Consider the following 11781-nt stretch of genomic DNA (forward strand, 5'->3'; position numbering starts at 1 on the left):
CACAAAGTTGAAAACAATGTATGTTGGAGCAAACTACATACTGTGATGTATACTTTCTACCGACTGGAATTATTTTGCACAATTATATTACTTTGAACGATTTGAAATTAAAAATTTGTGATCAAAATTACGTAAAATGGGTTCTAAAAATGTCCGAACTTCAAATCCATGGAAAAAATAGTAGCACTTTCTATAATGCCAAATTATTCCAGTATATAATGCACTGACTATTTACGTTTCACATAACAGTGAAATTATATATGTGTCCTTGAATTTCCAATTTTTTTAATTTTTGGCCAGGAATGTTCAATTTTGCCCCATGAAATTTACAGACACGTTTCGACGAGACGGCGTCAGTGATCATACGTTTGCAGACAACTTTTTCCTATCTACTGAAGTTGTAGATGTCTTCGCAGAGCGTGGTATAGGGTTGACCGAAGTAGTTAGGGGTGGTTACTTCTGGGCCAAAACTCCAAGCTAACACATTTCGTATATATTTTTAGTCAACACAGAATGAGCCAAGAAACCGCCACTGTGCACTTTAACACAGAGGGATAACCCAAAGTGAGATTGAATATGCTTTTATGACATTTAAAATCATAAAAACTTACATCTAAAACTTATAATCTAAAATCTTACATCTAAAACTACAACTCTTCTAACTTATAATGACCCCATGGTAGGGTATTGATTCCATCCTTTAAAACACATCTCTTATCATCTACACAACTTAAAGCTAACTTATTTACTTCTATACTGTACAAATCGTGCTTATAACTTCTAATCAAATTCATCTTCTTATAATATTCTTTTTGGCTAATCAAACAGTCCTTATATTCGTTAAATGAAAGTTCTTTATACACAACACACTTCTTAACACCTTTAGCTTTCTTACAACACTTTTCTTTATCGAACTTACCTTTAAAGTCTTTATCTGTTAAATCTATTTGAGGTGCTTTTATACTGTACATCTTACTTCTTAAACCCACAAACTCTTCTATGATTGTATCTTTAATTTCATCCTTCATCTTACCAAGTATTTTCTTATTGATTTGTGGTATCCTATATTTGTTATCTTTAGGGTAGTCACTCGTATCGAAGTAATCAATGTAATTTTTCATGTCTTTGTACACATCTTCTGTTTGAATATGGTATATATAACTATCGGTATCTGTATAACATACTTCTATTTTGTCTTGATATTTTGGTTTCATCACATTATAATGGAAATCGTACATTAAATATTTCGATAGATCTAGAATTGACATACCAACATAAATCGGTTTGTTAAATTGCACTTTGACCTTGTTCATATGAACTGCTACTAAATTTTCCGTAAAAACTGTAGTACTCTTATAATTAGGTTTTGCTACAAGTTTCTCGTATTTTTTCTCATCACTTACAAGTTTGATATTAACTCTCTTTCTAATATTCTCCATAGTCTTTCCAAAAACTGAATTGTTCATGAGCTTGTAGAAGTCTTTTTCAAAGTCATTTGTTGCTCTAGTTCTCATCTGCGTGTTTAAATCTATATAGTTCTTTAACCAATCTGATTGCTCGAACTCTATTACTCGATGTATCTTCTTAAGTTTTAATCCAAGTGATAGACACTGTTTTAAATTTCGATAGTGAATCACATATTTCTCTTTATCATATAGAGTTGTTAATAGCTTTGATTGTTTTGAACCAGGCGGACATATGTTTTGAGGAGCTAATGGGTAGTCTTTGTGATAGTCATGTAATTCTTTAGGATATTCAAGATCAACTTCTAATATGTAACCAGTATCAGAATCATCAGGTATATTTGTGAAATCTATTTCTTCAATCTCATCTTCACTTAACCATCTAAATCCCTTATACGGTAAATATTGACTCATTGCCCATCCATACAAGTTATTGGCATCTAGATACATTAAGTAAGAATCTTCTTTGTTCTTATCATAATCTTCCATATACTTATTGTTTGCTTTTACATACCTTTTTGAGCATTGACTAATTCCACCTCTTATACCTTTCTCTACCATTAATACCATATCATAATCCCACAACAATTCTAACTTTATATTTGTCATCTTTAACATTGCATCCCAAGCTAAACCTGGTGCCGTCATATACCAAGCAGGATCAAGATCATAAGCTTTAAGACATGTTTCTCTAAAGTTCTCAAACACATCTGCTAACAATAATACATCTGTTTTCAAATATAAATCATGGTATTGTCCGAGATTCTTAATGTCAAATGTTTTCCATACTTTCTTTGCATGTTCATAATCCTCATCACTTATATGTGTGTTCATAAGCTTGTTGAAGAATGCTTCCTTTAGCGGTAATTTTCTTTCTCTAAACCTATCCCAATTGTTAACATAATCATATGGGTAAACACCTTTTCTTATTACAAGTCGAAACTGTTCTTGATTAGGATAAAAGTGTTGGGTATGTATCATTTGTTCGCGTTTCAAGTTCGATGACAATTTGTCTAAACTAGAAGCCATAAATCTAAATGAATCTACAAATTTCAATTTAATAGTTCCAACCTTTTTACTGAATGATATGTATCTTTCCTCGTTATTGGGTATTAGATCTATTTCTTCTTTATTACATCCAAGCTCTTTTATAAACAAGTGAGAGTCATATCCTGTCAAGTTATGTATGATCACTGGTACAAACTTTGGTACTTTAACTTTTAAATTGCAGTTATTACATAGAGGTGCTACAAACTCTTCTGTTATATGATCGTGATGTTTAACTTTGTGGTTTTCTGGTGTATATTTTACTTTACAGTAAGAACAGGATTCGGATTGGTTGAACTCTTTTATCTGTTTACGTGTTAATGGTAATTCGTTATTTTGATTGTATATGTTCGATATGTGTTTAGCTTCTTTTGTTAACATTCTTATGAACTTCTTAGCTGCATCTTTACCTCTATACACAACAGGTTTGGTTTTACTTCCATCACTCTTTACTACATAATAACAAAATCCAGATGGTTTATGTTGTTGATATTTTTTCGTATATGGCTCGTCATTCGGATAACATTCTTTACAACCCATAACTTTATGTAACAAACATTCAAAATCGGCATAAATCACAAATGGCATTTTCATTATGTATTGGTAGTTTTTAAATTCAACACATTTACCTTCTTCAGGCATTATTATTTTTACTGGCTCATTTAACGAACAATCTTGCTCATGTTTATTTAAAGCGTTTTGAGAGTAAAAGTATAACAAACATCTATCACATAAATATTTTCGAGCTCTCTTTTTAGTTAACTGTGTACATACTAGTCTGCTTAAATCCTTAATCCAACAATAGTGTGTTTTAACTTGGTCTTCATTTTGTTCTTTTACATATAATAAATTGACATGATTTTCTTGCTTGTTTTGTGTGTGATGTAGTATATAGATTGAATAGTCTTTATCATATGCATAAACATTTATAGAAATATTAAGTAATTTTTCAGCTCTTGGAATATCGCATAGTTTTACAGGAAAATGAATATTTTTTAATTTAGATTCTAAGTTTAACAAAAGCTCATTGTTTTTTGGTACTCGTTCAGGATGTGAATTTGTAGGATATAGGGCTCTGTATAATGAATATAAGAAACATTTCTCATCTTCATTCTTTACATTAATTACTGCCTTTTTGTTTTGAATTTGTTTAGGTAATTCTATGTATGTTGATCCTCTATATGGTGTATATTTGGCGATTGCTAGTTGTAAAAAGTTAATGTTTATAAGAGCCCAACCAGAACCTCTAGCTTGGAACTCATCCATTCTTGTTCTTAATCTTTGTTTCATCTTAGTTATTTCTTCCTTTAGATTACTTGATCGGTATATTTCTTGGTTTTCAGTGTTAAAATAGAAGTTTTGAGTTTCTTCACCTTTTTTATATGTACAACTTATATAAAGATTAGCTTTCAATGAACTATGTTTACTTAAGCTAATTTGTAATCTGTTTGATATAGCTTTAGATGTTGCAGTAATATATTGTTCAAGTGGATCTTGTGGTTTGTAATCTGTTGTAAATCTCCATGTTTCTAATCTTGATTTTAATGCAATGTTCTGGCGTTTTACATCGATTGGTTGTGGTTCAACTTTGATTCTTGGTTCTTCAAATACTTCTTGTTTAAAGGGGAATATATTTCTAATCTGCCTTCTGCTTTGTTCATCGTCATATTGTTTAAGAAGGTCTATCAGTTCTGCTTTTCTTAATCGGGAATATCTTCTGATTCCCCTCTCTTTACATTGGCGTCTTAACTCTACTACAGTAAATTTACTATAATTACTCATCTTATTTATTATATAGAAAATCTTCAATTTTTATCTTCACCGGGTTATTTCAGTTCATTTTCATTTGTCCTAGTACAACGCTTAACATTGTACACCCCTGCCATTGTCTACATATTATGCGTTGTATTAGAACACGGCTTTTATGGGATTAACCCATCAAAGTCACATATACACATATTAAAATTAAATCATTTTTGTAAACTTACTCATCACCATCATCATCATCATAATCATCACTGCCATGTTTATATTCATCATCACTACTCAAATCAGATGTTTTTGTTGCATTACTAATAACTCTTTTTCCTTTAACAGTATTTGCTTCTCTAGTAGTGTTGCTAAGAGTTTAAGATCATGATGAATTAGTTCAAGTCTATCATGTAATAAATCAAAATGTGCTTCCATATTTGTTATATAGAAAACCAACAAAAAAGTGAATAAATTTAAAAAAATCTAAGAATAAAAACGAACATGACTAGTGCTAAGGAAATATTATCTTACAAACCTATATTTGATTGTGTATGTAGATATTTAGATATTGGTGGTTATAATGATGAAGACAAAATAAATTTTAGCGTGTCCATAGGTATGTTAGATCATTTGTTCAAGAAGGCCACTAAAGAAAACAACTCATTTCTTATACAAAACATTCTCTATGCGAACGTTATGAACTTGTCTGATGAAATATTAGATTCACTGACTGATGAACAATGGCTATCTATAGGCTATAATGATTATGAGGTGGAATATAACTATGATCACATTACAGAAGACTTCATACGCAAATATCAGGAGAAAGTTAATTTGAGTAAAATATGTTCATGGAAAAAGTTATCGGAAGAGTTTATAAGAGAATTAGCTGATAAAGTTGATTGGGAGATTATTTCGGAAAGCCAAGACTTATCAGAAGACTTTATAAGAGAATTTGCAGATAGAGTTGATTGGAAAGAAATATCGTATAACCAAAAGCTATCTGAAGAATTTATTAATGAGTTTATAGACAAAGTTGATTTTGATGCTATATCTTATGGAAACAAACTCTCAGAGGCCTTTATACGAGAACATGCAGATAAAGTTTCTTGGGGGTGCTTATCTAGAACTCAACAATTATCAGAAAACCTTATAAGAGATTACGCTGACAAAGTAGATTGGGAAGCAATTTCATTGTTTCAAAATTTAACAGAAGGATTTATTGCGGAGTTCAAAGACAGAGTTCATTGGCAAAACATCTCAATTTATCAAGACCTCTCTGTAGATTTTATATATATATTTAGACATTACGTAGATTGGAGAGCCATAATAAGAAAATATCATAATAATCCTGATTTAGGTGGTATATTGAATTTAGCATTCGATGTTACAACAGATGGTTTGTTTAACGCTTGAAATTGTACTTTGATGGATTAAACCATAAAAGCAATAGCATATTTAGTTTCTCGTACTTAAATGTCTCTTAACTGAATAAACCTGTCAACAAGATCTATATCACTTAAATCTGTGTTCATATGCGAACCGTGCCAAGTTATCTTAACATCATAGCGTTCTTTAGCTCTGTTTTATAAGTTGATAGAGTTTGGATCGTCGACGTTAAGCAGAATACTCATACTTGGATACTTAAGTTTGAGTTGTTTAATCCTACTTTCGTAATTGCATGTTTGTACTCTTCCAACCCAATACTTATATCGTTCTATTCTTTCTTTTTGATCTCGTTCTTCTTCGTCATAGTAAAAGAGTATATTTTCAAGTTGTTCTTTAGTAAGGTTTTTCTTGATAATGAATAGCCTATGTATCTTTCCTGGATCTTCTGTATATGGTGCTGCAACTGTTTTAAGATAATCAACTTTGCTTTCTAGTTCTTGATTGTGCAAACGTAATTCATCCATTTGTTGTTCTATCTCTTCTACTCTTGATTGCAGCTCTTCTTGGTCTTCTTGAATTTGTTTAAAATTAGAAACGAAATAGTCTTCGATGATTACAGAACATTTTTCTTAAAAGTCATGTGATATCCAAAAAGCAATAGCTAGAAAAATTCTTTTGTGCACATATGTTCCAGAAATTTTATTATTTATCTCGTTACCTGCAAGTTTTATTTCGTATGTTGAACTTTTTAAGTGGAGCACATCTGCTCTATTATTTTTTGTTGTAATATTCAATAAGATTCTTTGAGTTAACCAATCGTAACCAATCTTTAAACGGCTTACCACCATCTTGACACAACTTGGTTGCATTGAAATATCCTGTACTCTTATCTATAATCAACTTGAAGTCACCATACAGACCATACCAATAGTTGTCCTTGATCTGTTCATAGCAAATGTCATTTAAACTAAGAGAATTATCCATAGTACTCATATTTATTATATAGAAAATCTTTATTTTTAACTTCATTTTCGTTACCAGCTAGTTTTACTGTGTAAGACGAGTTGTTGAAGTTCCTAGCTTCGGAGGGACTTCGAAGTTTGTTGTGTTGCTAATTTTTGATAATTTCCACAGCTGGAATACAAGCGCTGGAAATATATGTTATGGGGGTATCGTTTCGTTACCCCCTTATCTTATTTAAACCAACCTTTTATGGCTATTATTCCATAAAAGACAAACATTTATATTTACACTACAACATTACTCTTATCTATCCAACTATTATGTGAATCATCAAACCCTAGCCATTTGACATATACTTTATCACCTTTCTTTCTCAACACCTTTTCTACCAAGTATTCATCTTTATGTTTCGTCTTTAATAGTTCTGGTTCGTAAAATCTACCTTGCACATCCTCTTCTTCTAAATCTTTAATTCTATATGTTGGCGGATTGGATGGAATAACTTCACTAATAACAAATACTTCTGTTGACCAATTAGGTGTATATCCTTTCTCAAATAACCCTTTCGACTTACTTATACGAACATGATCACCTAACTTGTATTTGGGCTTAACACGCTTATATTCTTTTTGATACACTTTCTCCAATATTGTTTGCTCATTCTTCTTATTAACTTCTATAGGCTTTAAACCAATTGTTCTATGAATTTGATGATTATACTCTTTAACTAGTGTTGGTAATATCTCTATCCATTTGTAATTCCCTTGTGTTGTGAACCTTTTCCACATGTTTTGTTTAAGTGTTCGATTAAATCTCTCAACAACAGAAGCTTTCTTACCACTATAGGTTGAGTAGTGATTAATCTTATTTTCCTCCATCAACTTCTTAAACTCTTTATTGTAAAACTCTTTACCTTGATCAGTTTGTAAGTTGCTAGGTTTTCTCGTTCTTAATATGGATTCGAATGCTTCTGTAACATTCTTACCACTCTTATCTTTAACAGGAACAGCAAACGCATATTTCGAGAACACATCTATAATCGTTAGCAGATATTTATAACCTTTATTGATTTTGGAAACACCTTTCAACACACCACTATCCATTTCTACAAGATCAGCTTGCCAAAGATCATCGATACCTTTTATAACTACACTTAATCTGTCAAAGTTTTTTCTAGATGGTTTGTGAATTTCTTCTATAATGTCTTCTCTAACACCTTTACCTTCTTCTAGTCAATCAGACTTTTTAACGAATTGAGTTTTAGTAACACCACATACAGAACAAATACCTTTCTTTAGATATCTTCCATTCTTTGTTTGTTCAATTCTAATAGTATCTTTCTTCGTATCTGTCGATTTCTTACACTTAACACAATACATCCTGTTTATTATATAGAAAATCAATAACTATCGCTGTTTAATATTACGCTATCAGCATTCTCATCATCATCACTATCTTCATCTTCTCTTTCTACATGCATAAGAAGCAATAGTAATTTACCATGTTTCAGATCAGAACCTTTAGATGGTCTAACTACTAATTTATCATTTGTATTAAAGTGCAATGGAAAAGTTTCAACTAGAGAATCATTCAAATATATATCTATATAATACGTATTGTAAGATGATTCTATATGCATTAACCTACCTTTATAAAGAAATTTGTATGCGATAGATAGATTATGTATTAAAAAGAACGGAGTTTCAACATTTTCTGATATCAATCGACTATGAAGCTCTATAACATGACTCCGTTTGATGAAGTTAAGCTCTTCTTTCAACATAGCAATATCTTTTCTCACAACTGTATTATCTAACTCTGATGTCATTTTAACATTACCAAAGATATCCATATTTATTATATAGCAAACGTCTTTAGGAAAGCTCTCTTTCTATGTACATTACAACAAAGAATAATTGTCCTTCTTCCATAGCAGAATTTTTATTTGGTTTAATCGTAATTATATCGTTCTTCTTAAAGTCAAAAGGTATCTCTTTAATCAAAGTATCACCCAAATATATATCTAGAAAGTATTTATCCAAACTTAAGTCCATGTGCATTATTTTCCCATTATAGAGAAATTTGTAACCATTAGAAAGATTAAATATTCTAAAGATTGGCTCCTTAACGTATTTAACTTTTAATCGATATAGTAGAGGCATGGTTTCTTTCTGCATAACCAATTTAGTAGTATCCATCCTAACCTTTTGAAAATCTTCTTTCTTTATGTATGTGTCTTGTAACGTTTCTAATGCATCTTCAAATCGTTTTCTATCGTTCTCTAATTGAGCTTCTATCGATCTAAGCTGACTTACGCTAACAACATCATTTAAGTTCTCCAACAATTTTAATTTTTCTTCACTAATATCAACATCACCTTTTCTCTCTTTAACATTACCAAATATATCCCTACACATTTATTATACAGAAAATGTCCATCCTAATTTTTCAAAACATTTCTTTAACATCTCTATTTGTCTAGGCGAGTGTTTAAAATCAATATCAACACGAACATCGTGCTTTTTCAACAGATGGTACAATACACATTTCAAGTTAATAAACAATACTCTTTTCGGATACAGCTCCCTAAAGACCTCGTGTAAGTTTTCGAACTCATTTATAAGTGTTTCCTCCATATGTTGTAATTTTAATGGTTTTTGATTGGTAAGGTGATAGTGTATTAAATAAACATCATCATAATATTTTGTGTGTTTTTCTTTAGTACTTCTAGAACATCTTTTGTTGATATTAAATCCCTTGGTATATCTCTAAGCTCATCATTTAACACCTTGAGCACCTCTTCGGGAATAATTCTATCCTGTAAAGCTTGCAAACGAGATAACTGTAACTTAAACCTTTTTATAGTATCATACCATGGTTTTCTTACGCAAGCAGCTTTCACTTCTTCACAAGTACTGTAAACCCAACCACTCTCTACAGAACAATCGTCACAAATGTAACTACTCATACCTTTTGTTAATGACTTACTACCACAATAACTGCATTGTAATGGTGCGGCGCTATAATTTGACAGCAAGTCCTTTAAGGTAATTATTGGGCGTAACTTTTCCAACTCTTCTTCCGTGTACAAAAATTTTGGTATTAGCATTTTCCATAAATCAATAACATTATATACGTTGTTTTTATCTTTTAAGTCTATCTCGCTAACATGCTGAAAATACTGATAAAAATTATATCTATCTAGTGCATCTAGTTCATCCTCATACTTCTCAAAATAATCTAAAAACCTATTGTGTATAGCTTCCATATTTATCTTAAAGCAAAACTTTTATGGAAACAAACCATAAAAGCACTTAATCATTTTTAATCATATACATAACATCACTAAAAGAATACCCTTGATTTAGAAGATTTACAACCTTAACACAAAGATGACCACATATAACTGAGTTAAAGTCTTGTATTCGTTCGTCATTGTAAAGTAAGTTTTCGGTACCAAGATATTGTACCAGTTGTTTAGGAGGAACACCACCATAAGAATCGAACACGTACTTTATGTTGTTATCTTTCCAATAGCATATCCAATGAGTACTAATGTTTTCTGATTTATCGAGGTTAACTACACCACACTCATGTACATGGGTTTTTTGTGGAAGTTCTTCACTCATAAATACACCTCTAAATCGTTTTATCTTTAATTCTTTAGCCAACCTCTCTATATCGAAGTTGGTCAATGGTTTTAGTTTTTTGACTTCTTTGGTTTACCTGCGCCCTGCTTTTCTTCCATAGCCATATTGTGTCTTTTTTGTTCTTCAAGTTCTTGTTTATTCTTCTTAGCATCAAGTACAGTTTTAGTAATCGCTGCTGCACCACCTGCTAATGAGCCAACTGCTCCTAAAGCTGCTAGAATGGCTGGAATTGTAAAAATAAAACCGCCCATATGCTCTTTCTTAATCTTTTTCATTTGTGCAGTAGTTAAAGTTAAATTCATTCCTTTACCTTCTTTAATTTTCTTAGATTTATCACTAAGTTGTTTCTTTGTTAATACATGATCAATATTTAGATCCTTTAGTTCGTTATAAGGAACACTAAACATACAACCTTTAATGGAGCACATCTTCTCTATTTTTTAAGAGAAAATCTTAGTTTGTAAAAGTACAGTTGTTGTTGCTCCACCAAAATCAATTAAGGAATCATTCTCATCTGTTATCCTTATCTCAAAATTATCAACCTTGTCTTTGGATATAGGGAAAAATAATGGATAAGTAGGCTCGTAAATAATACTATGTTTGAACTCAGCATCTGTTTTGAATGATGCTATAATTCCTGTTTCTCTATGTGTGTATTCTGTATCTTTAACAAACATGCCATCTGCTATATTGCAATGAACGTTAATTGTATCGAACGGATGAAACTTTGGCAACTTACTTCCAATATGTGTTTTGTTCTTTTCTAAAACTTCAAAAACATTAAACCCGAGGACAGTGCCTATACTCCCAATTGTAACATCATTACTATCAGTTTCAATTTTAACTCTATTTCTTAAATGATCTTCTGATAATATTATGTTGATGGATTGAGATTTTAAATATTCATTAAGACTGTTTAAGCTGTATTGCCCTTCTGGTATAAAAACTTGTCTATCACCATATGAGAAACTGTTTGTTTCTGTTGTTATGTTTGGAGTTAGATATGTACTGTAAAACCCAACTAGTCCTATGCTTAAGTAGTTGTTACTGTTGCCTAATTCGTAATGGAGTTTCTTCTTTAAAACAGAAGTATCACTCGTTAACTTGAATACCTTAGCCATTTATTATATAATAAATGAACGAGTTTGATTTACCTAGAGATATTCCAAGAGAGAAAGTAATCAAGTTAATAGAAGATGTCATTCAGAAGTTAGAATACAGTTTAAAGAAGAAAAAGAGAAAACTACGAATTGTTAAATATGCATACTACACTTTGATCGCGTTGTCGGTTATACTTTCTGCAACAACTGGGTTTATTAATATTTTTATACCTGTAACAATTTACTCGATATTAACAACGTCTCTTGCAACTGGAAGTGCTATTATAACAGGTTTGTCTTCTAAGCTAAACATAAGCAGAAGAAAAGACGAATATAAAACCATTGTCACTTGTATTAACTCATTTAAAGAACAGTTAGAGATGATAATAACACTAAATGGTGAAATGGATAGTGAAT

Source organism: Thermobia domestica, chromosome 4, assembly GCF_964235325.1.
Source record: "Thermobia domestica chromosome 4, izTheDome1.hap1.1, whole genome shotgun sequence".
Taxonomy (NCBI): domain Eukaryota; kingdom Metazoa; phylum Arthropoda; class Insecta; order Zygentoma; family Lepismatidae; genus Thermobia; species Thermobia domestica.